We start from the raw sequence: 8548 nt of genomic DNA, 5'->3' as shown, positions 1-8548 counted from the left end.
GGATGACATGTCATCCCAGGAGGCTGTCCTGCAGAATGTCAGAGGTAAGTATAGGTTTTTTTAAATTTCTAAGTCGTGATTTTTGCGGCGTAATCGCATGCAACCGCAAAAGTCGCAACACTTGACTGTTTGTTGTGGGTTTTAGATCCCCATTGAATTCAGTGGAGAAAACCCACAACAAATTACCGGTGATTCCACAACCATGCAATGGCTTAAAAAAAACGCACCGCAGGTCAATTTGTGTGCGGAATCTCCGCATGTCACGAACGCAGAGTGTAGATGAGATTTCTTGAAATCTCAACCACTCCTCTACTACTGTATTATGCTACGGATTTTCCACAATGAAATTTCTTGCGGAAAATACACAGGTGACCTTGCTACTATCACAATTTCACTAAATATTCACTAAAAATCAAGAACATTTTTAACGAAAATAATTTAACATAAAAGCCTGACATGCCCAGCTGGCCATGTACACAATCTTTTATAATGGGGGATGTAGCCGTGATCATGCTGTCAAAATAAAGTCCAAAGGTAATTAGAATTGGAATGAATGAAAGTGACTCTGATTAAAAAAAAAAAAAAGTTCCACTCTTGCATCCTACTGGAAAAGACAATATCCGCAAAATGGATCTTAATTTTGAAATGCAAAGAGAGAAATATTTAAAAGAATATTGTCAATAAATGGAGAATATGTGGCAAAACAAGGATATTGAGAAGATCAGCACGTCCTTACAAAGTGGATGATAAGGCAAAGATGGAGGCTATTGAAGCTGCAAAACATTCTGCTCCTGAACTGAATCATGGTGCCTGGATTTCTGCTCCTTTATTTGATGTTTTTTATTCTCAGCACACATCCCTTCCATAGTTCCACCCATTTTCTCAGTTCTGTAAAGCCACAATAAAACCCTGATATATTCAGTATAGTGTTGACATCAATTTCAAAGCAGAGATCAGGAACTATGTTACTATGCATTGTTTATAGACAATAAAAACAGGACAAGCTGAACAACTGTCGGTCTCTTGTATTAAAGAGGCTCTGTCACCACATTATAAGTGGCCTATATTCTACATAATGTGATCGGCGATGTAATGTAGATTACAGCAGTGTTTTTTATTTAGAAAAACAATCAATTTTGACGGCGTTATGACCTATTTTAGCTTTATGCTAATGACTTTCTTAATGCACAACTGGTCGTGTTTTTACTTTTTGACCAAGTGGGTGTTGTAAAGAGAAGTGTATGACGCTGACCAATCAGCGTCATACACTTCTCTCCATTCATTTATTAAGCACATAGTGCTCTTGCTAGATCACTATGTGCAGCCACATACACACACATTAAAGTGTCTTGAGAGTTAATAGACATCGTTAACTTCGATAACGTTAATGTGTGAGTATGTGACTGCACATCATGATCTAGCAAGATCACTATGTGCTGAATAAATGAATGGAGAGACGTGTATGATGCTAATTGGTCAGCGTTATACACTCCTCTTTACAACGCCCACTTGATCAAGAAGTAAAAACATGCCCAGTTGGCCATTAAGAAAGTCATTAGCATAAATCTAAAATAGGTTATAACTCCGTCAAAATTGATCGTTTTTCTAAATAAAAAACACTGCTGTAATCTACATTACAGCGCCGAACACATTATGTAGGATATAGGGAACACCTATAATGTGGTGACAGAGCCTCTTTAAAATAATTTTGGTATTTTGTCCTCTAGCAAACTAACACAAATTATTACACACAGTCACCACAATGCCACGCATGTCCCTTCCCCCGCTACATATGTTTTGAAATATCTTCTGAAAGAAACCATGTCTACAAAATAAGGGAGATTACATATCGAAATAGAAAGGACCTTTCACACTGAAATTTCTTTAATCCAGTTTCTGATAAACCAGAATGTTTGATAATTGAGCCCTTATCTCCTACATGGGACTGTATAATAATCTGAAACTTCCCAAGACTAGAAGCAGCAGACAAAGAAATAATAACCAATTAGGATTATAAAGGTTACAGTCGCAGATATTTGTTTATTTTAAACTTCTATTCTGGAGACTTTCTACCTTTACAAGTACATTATATACAGTCAGAAGAAAAATAAACATGCAGCCAAGGGAAAAAAAAAGTACACCAATTATTTCTAAGTTTATAATTAGCAGGTGTCATGTCCGTGGCTGCTGGCCGTCACGTTCACTCTCCTCCTGACGGCCGCAGCCATGGGTCTGCGAGCGCTGGCCCCAGTCTCCTCCTCAGGAGACTCCAGCGCTCACTTCCACTCACCTCGGCCGCCCTTAAAAGGGGCAGCGCACGCACCGGACTTTAATGTTTAATCAGCCCATGCGTGCCCTGGACTATTAGAGGGGCCCAGCCACTTGCTTCTATGCCTGAGCGTTGTTTGTTGTATCCTAGTTTGTCTATGCAAATGGTGTCCCAGTGTTTTCCAGTTCCCAGTGTTTCCTGTATCCCGTGCTATCCTGGTCAAGTGCCCTGCTGTGCTATAGTCATGCTGTGCTGTATTCCACGCCTGTCCTGCTACTCCACGCCTGACGTCTACCCGCTGCCTAGTCCCAGCCAAGCCTGCCTTGCTACTGTCCGAGTTGCCACAGGTACCCTATACGAACTATAGACTGTTACCTGCGCCCTGTTGGCCAGCTGCCATACCGCCAAGGCGGTACGGCCTAGTGGGTCCACGAACCCTACGTGACAGCAGAGCTTAAATAAGGGCTCGTTAACATCTGAGCTCCAGGTTCCTTTGTTCTACTCCGTCACAGGAGCAGAATAATGAGAATACGGGTAGCTCGGGATCCGTTGCATGACGGAAACCAACAGTTCAGACAAAAAACATTGACTTTAGTGGGTTCTGTTGTTTGGCCAAAAGTGGTCTTCATGAAAGCATTGCGGCCAAAAAGTCATACCTTCAAGATAGAAACAAGGCCAAGCGACTCAACTTTGCATGAAAACATAGGAACAGGGGTGCAGAAAAATGGCAGCAGGTACTCTGGACTGATGATTCAAAATATTAAATATTTGGATGTAACAGAAGGAAGGAAGGAAGTTTGGGTCTGCATTTCAGCAAATGGAGTTGGGGATTTGGTCAGGATTAATGGTGTGTTGTTCAATGCTGAGAAAGAGAGGCAGATACTTATACATCATGCAATACCATCAGGGAGTTGTCTGATTGGCTCCAAATGTATTCTGCAGCAGGACAATGACCCCAAACATGCAGCTAATATCATTAAGAACTATCTACAGCTTAAAGTAGAACAAGGAGCCCTGGAAGTGATGATATGGCTCCCACAGAGCCCTGATCTCAACATCATTGGGTCTGTCTGGGATTACATGAAGAGACAGAAGGATTTGCGGAAGCTTACATCCACAGAAGAGTTGTGGTTAGTTCTTCAAGATGTTTGGAACATCCTGCTTGCTGAGTGCCTTCAAAAAGGATGGCCACACCAAGATTTACATGATTTAGATTTTTTTTCTGTTGATTCACTTTGCATTCGCCTCTAACCCTGCCCAATCCCCGCCCATACACACCTGGTTCAGCCCACACAGTATCATGCTCCCATACTGCCTCCCCACAGTATAATGCCCCCATAGATGCACCCATACAGTATAATGCCCCCCTATACAGTATAATTCCCCTATAGCTGCCCCCACACAGTATAATGCCCCATAATAACTCCCACACAGTATAATGCCAAATAGCTGCCCACACACTGTATAATGCCAAATAGCTGCCCCCATACAGTATAATGCCCGCATAGATGCACCCATACAGTATAATGCACACACAAATACCACCATAAAATGTAATGCACCATAGCTGCCCCATACAGCAAAATGCCCCCCCATAGCTGCCCCATACAGTATAATGCCCCATACTGTATAATGCCCCATAGCTACCCCTATACAGCATAATGCCCCCCATAGCTGCCCCATACAGTATAATGCTCACATAGCTGCCCCCATACAGTATATGCCCCCACAGCTGCCCCATACAGTAAAATGCCAACATATATGTCCCCATACATTATAATGCCCAATAGCTGCCCTATTCAGCATAATGCCCCCATAGCTGCCCCCATACAAGTAAAATTCCCCATACAGTATAATGCCCCACAGCTGCCGCATACAGTATAATGTCCCTATAGCTGCCCCCACACAGTATGGGGCATTATACTCTGTGGGGGCAGCTATACAGTATAATGCCCACACAAATTTCCCCATAAAATATAATGCCCCATAGCTGCCTCATACAGCAAAATGCCCCCATACAGTATAATGCCCACACAAATGCCCCAATACAGTATAATGCCCCCATAATTGCCCCATACAGTATAATGCCCACACAGATGCTCCATACAGTATAATACCCATACAGATGCCCCCATACAGTATAATGCCCCTACAGCTGCCCCATACAGTATAATGCCCCATAGCTGCCCCATACAGCATAATGCCCCTATAGCTGCCCCATAGAATATAATGCCCCCACAGCTGTCCGATACAGTGTAATGTCCCTATAGCTGCCCCATACAGTATAATCCCCCCTTAGCTGCCATCATACAGTATAATGCCCCCTTAGCTGCCCCTAATGCCAGTGCCCACTTACAAAGTGTCAGTGCCCACCTAGATAGGGCCACTGTGCCCATGTAGATATTGCCATTGTGCCCATGTAGATAGTGCCACAGTGTCCCCTGTAGATAGTGCCCATATAGTGCCACAGTGCCCATGTAGATAGTGCCACATCCCCTTTGAAAATATCACCACCTCCCTCTAGATAGCACTATCCCCTTCCTTTAGATAGCACCATTGGGGCTCCTTCTAGGAGCGGATTGCCCAGCCAGAGCGTCAGCAACGCTCTGGCAGGGGATTCCGCTCCAGGAGTAGCTCCTGACGTCACTGTCCATATATAGACAGTGACGTCAGGGGTTCCCTCTAGGAGAGGAATTCCCGGCCAGAGTGTCGGCAATGCTCTGGCAGGGGATTCCACTCCAGGAGTAGCCCCTGATGATAATGTCCATACATAGATAGTGATGCCAGGGGCTTTGTCAGGAGTGAAATTCCTGGCCGCAGCGTCGTCAATGCTCTTGCTGGGGATTCCACTCCCGGAGGAGGCACTGACATCACTGTCCATATATGGACAGTGACGTCATGGGCTTTCCCAAGACAGGTGTCCTCGACGAGTGGAGGAGCTCCCTCTGCTCCTCTGCTCTGCACTAATGATGAAGCAAGGACCTAACGATTCCCTGCTTCAGGATTGGATTAGATAGATTCTGAGGACGCAGATATAGTTGGACATACCACCGGCCGCCCGGGACAGAGTGACACCACCTGGAATGCTGGACTCTCCCGCTGAATCCGGGATGTTTGGGAGGTTTACTGTACCATTTGAATAACTGTCAGATAATCCTGAATATTTGATAATCCAGCACCCATAAGGTCCCATTAATGGTAAATTAAAGGAATTTTACTTTATTATTAAATGCATAAATTTATATTACAAAATCACATACGGTACATATTAGCCTCAAACCTGTTAAACAAACTAGACCCTGTATGACTCGAAGGCCCAAATGATAATGATCTGAAAGATTTATTGATGGTAACAATATACATTGAAGCATGCATATGTAACAGCTGCGGACCGCCGCTGTTGCTCACCTTCGGACGGCCGCGACCGCAGACCTCTGGCTTCTCGCCAATGTCTCCCTCCTCAGAGACGTCAGCTCACGTGGCCATCCTGCTCTGCACTGTCTCCTAGGGTGCGCGTGTATACAAAGGCCAGGGACGAGTGCGCACATACAAGAAGTTCCCTAACCAATCCCCAGATCATCCTGGACTATAAAAAGGGCTTCACCCTTCCTCTCCTTGCCTGAGCGTTGTTGTTGTCTACCCATGTTTGTATTGCAAATGGTCCCTTAGTTGTTTCCTGCTCCCAGTGCTCCCGTATCCTGCTTCCTGTATCTTGTACCCTGTTGCTGTGTTTGTTTCTGAGCCTAAGCCTTTAGTTGGAGTCGAGTGTGTCATCTGCCACATCTGGTCATCATCTGCCACATCTGGTATCATCTGCCACGTCAAGCTCCACCTGTGCCAAAGCCTCTGCTACAACTCGTGTCTGTCTGGACTCTTACAGGTACTCTTGTGCTAAAGACTTTACAATGACTTTGCAAAGACTGCTGATTGGCCAGCTGCCACTCTGCTACAGCGGAGCGACCTAGTAGGTTCACATACCCCAGGATCGTGACAGTACGCTCAGGCCATGGACCCCGCTGGTCAGCCTAAGACAGTGTTTCAGGTGATGCAAACGGATATGCATGACCTGTGTGCACGCCAGGATCAGCTCCTACAATCGGTAAATTCAATCATCACCCGTTTGGATCATCCTACTTCACCTTCTCTGGATGCTGCTGCTGTTTCACTACCTGGTACCTCTCCTACCTGTCCTGGATCTACAATTTCACTACCTCTACTGCCTCACTACGACAGGGATCTTAGGGTCTGTATAGGTTTCATTAATCAATGTACGATCCACTTTAGATTGCGTGCTCATGTCTTTCCCTCTTATGAGGCCAAAGTAGCATTCATTATTTCTCTCCTCGCTGGCAAAGCCTTGGCATAGGCGAACCCCATCTTGGAACGGGAGGCCCCGGAATTCTTGGACCTATCATTGTTTCTAGAGACTTTTCATATAGTGATGGAGGAACCGGGTCGAACATCCTCTGCAGCTGCCTCTCTGCTAGACCTTAAGCAAGGAGAGTTGACGGTAGGAGAGTGTGTCATTGCCTTTCGTACACTCGCGGTGCGAAACAATGAGGCCTTGGTGGAGACTTTTTGGCAAGTTCTGTCCACCCACATCAAGGACGAGCTTGCAGCTCGCGATCTTCCTTCCATCCTGGATGCCCTTATCCTGTTGGCGACCCGGGTCGACATGAGGATCCAGGAACGTGCTCAGAAGGTTCGCCGGGAGAGATGACCCTATAGACTGGCACCTTCATTCCATAGACCCCTGCTGCCTACTCCTGTTGTTCCACCTGGAGAGCCAATGCAGGTGGACAGAAACAAATTGTCCGATCAGGAGAAACAACGCAGACGCTCTTCATGTTTGTGTCTGTATTGTGACCTCAAAGGTCATCTTGTGCGTCAATGTCCACAAAAAACAGGAAACTCCAGAACCTAGGGTTGGTTGGACGGACAACCCTAAGTGGAACGACATCTAATGCCAAATCCTCTCCCAAATTATCCATTCCAGTAAACATTGTCTCTGGAGAGAGATCACTAACCGCCTCTGCCTGCCTGCATTCCGGAGCAGCTGCAAATTTTATTCAGCAGGATCAAGTGGATTGTCTCCATCTGCCCACGGTCCCTCTGGAGAGACCCCTGATTGTTGCCTCTGTGACTGGACTACCATTGCCCGATCCTATTTTGTCCATCACTGAACCGCTGACACTACAAATCGGAGCCCTCCACTCGAAACAGATTGCCTTTCTCGTCTTGCCTAAAGCTATCAACCCTATGCTGCTGGGCCTGCCTTGGCTTCGTCTACATGCTCCGGTTCTCGACTGGAGTTCTGGAGAAATCCTCCAATGGGGATCAAAGTGTCTTCACCTCTGCCTGCCGCAGGTTCGTCCTGTTTTGTCTCCACTGCCTCAGTCACTCTCTGATCTGCCCACACATTATGCCAGGCTTTGCGGACGTCTTTAGTAAGAAAGAGGCAGAAACTCTTCCTCCCCATCACACTTACGATTGTCCTATTGAACTGCTCCCAGGCCATGTCAGCGTAAGTTAAGGAGAACCTTGAATTCTTCTTTGTGAGGAAGAAAGATGGATCACTTCGTCTTTTTATCGACTACCGAGGTTTGAACCACATCACGGTCAAAAGCAAGTACGCCTTGCCGCTCATCTCAGAGCTCTTTGACAGAATTCGTGTTCACAAAGCCGGGTATACGCGGGGCTTATAACTTGATCTGTATCCGCAAAGGTGACAAGTGTAAAACCGCATTCAACACCCGAAATGGTCACTACGAATATCTTGTGATGTCCTTTGGATTGTGTAATGCTCCAGCTTAGTTCCAGGAATTCGCTAATCACATCTTCCGGGACCTGCTGTATGTCTGTGTGGTGGTCTATTTGGAGTACATCCTGATCTACTCACCTGATCTGATGACGCATCGGAAGTATTTTCGCCAAGTCCTGTTGCAGTTAAGGGGGAATCGCCTATATGCTAAACTTGAAAAATGTGTGTTCGAGAGAAACTCTCTGCCCTTCCTGGGCTACATGGTCTCTGATCGCGGACTCACGATGAATCCAGAGAAGGTGAAGTCTGTCTGTCTTAGAGTGGCCACGTCCACAGGGTCTTCGGTCTAAACAACGATTTTTTGGAATTGGCAAACTTCTACCAGTAATATATCCCAAACTTCTCATCTCTGACTGCTCCAATATCTGCTATCACTAAGAAGGGGTTGAATGCCAAGGTTTGGCCTCTGGAGGCAGAGTCAGCATTTACCAGCCTCAAGGGCACTTTCACCTCAGCCT

The sequence above is a fragment of the Rhinoderma darwinii genome, chromosome 1, assembly GCF_050947455.1.
Source record: "Rhinoderma darwinii isolate aRhiDar2 chromosome 1, aRhiDar2.hap1, whole genome shotgun sequence".
Classification (NCBI taxonomy): Eukaryota; Metazoa; Chordata; class Amphibia; order Anura; family Rhinodermatidae; genus Rhinoderma; species Rhinoderma darwinii.
Note: the sequence above shows the minus strand (reverse complement) of the source record.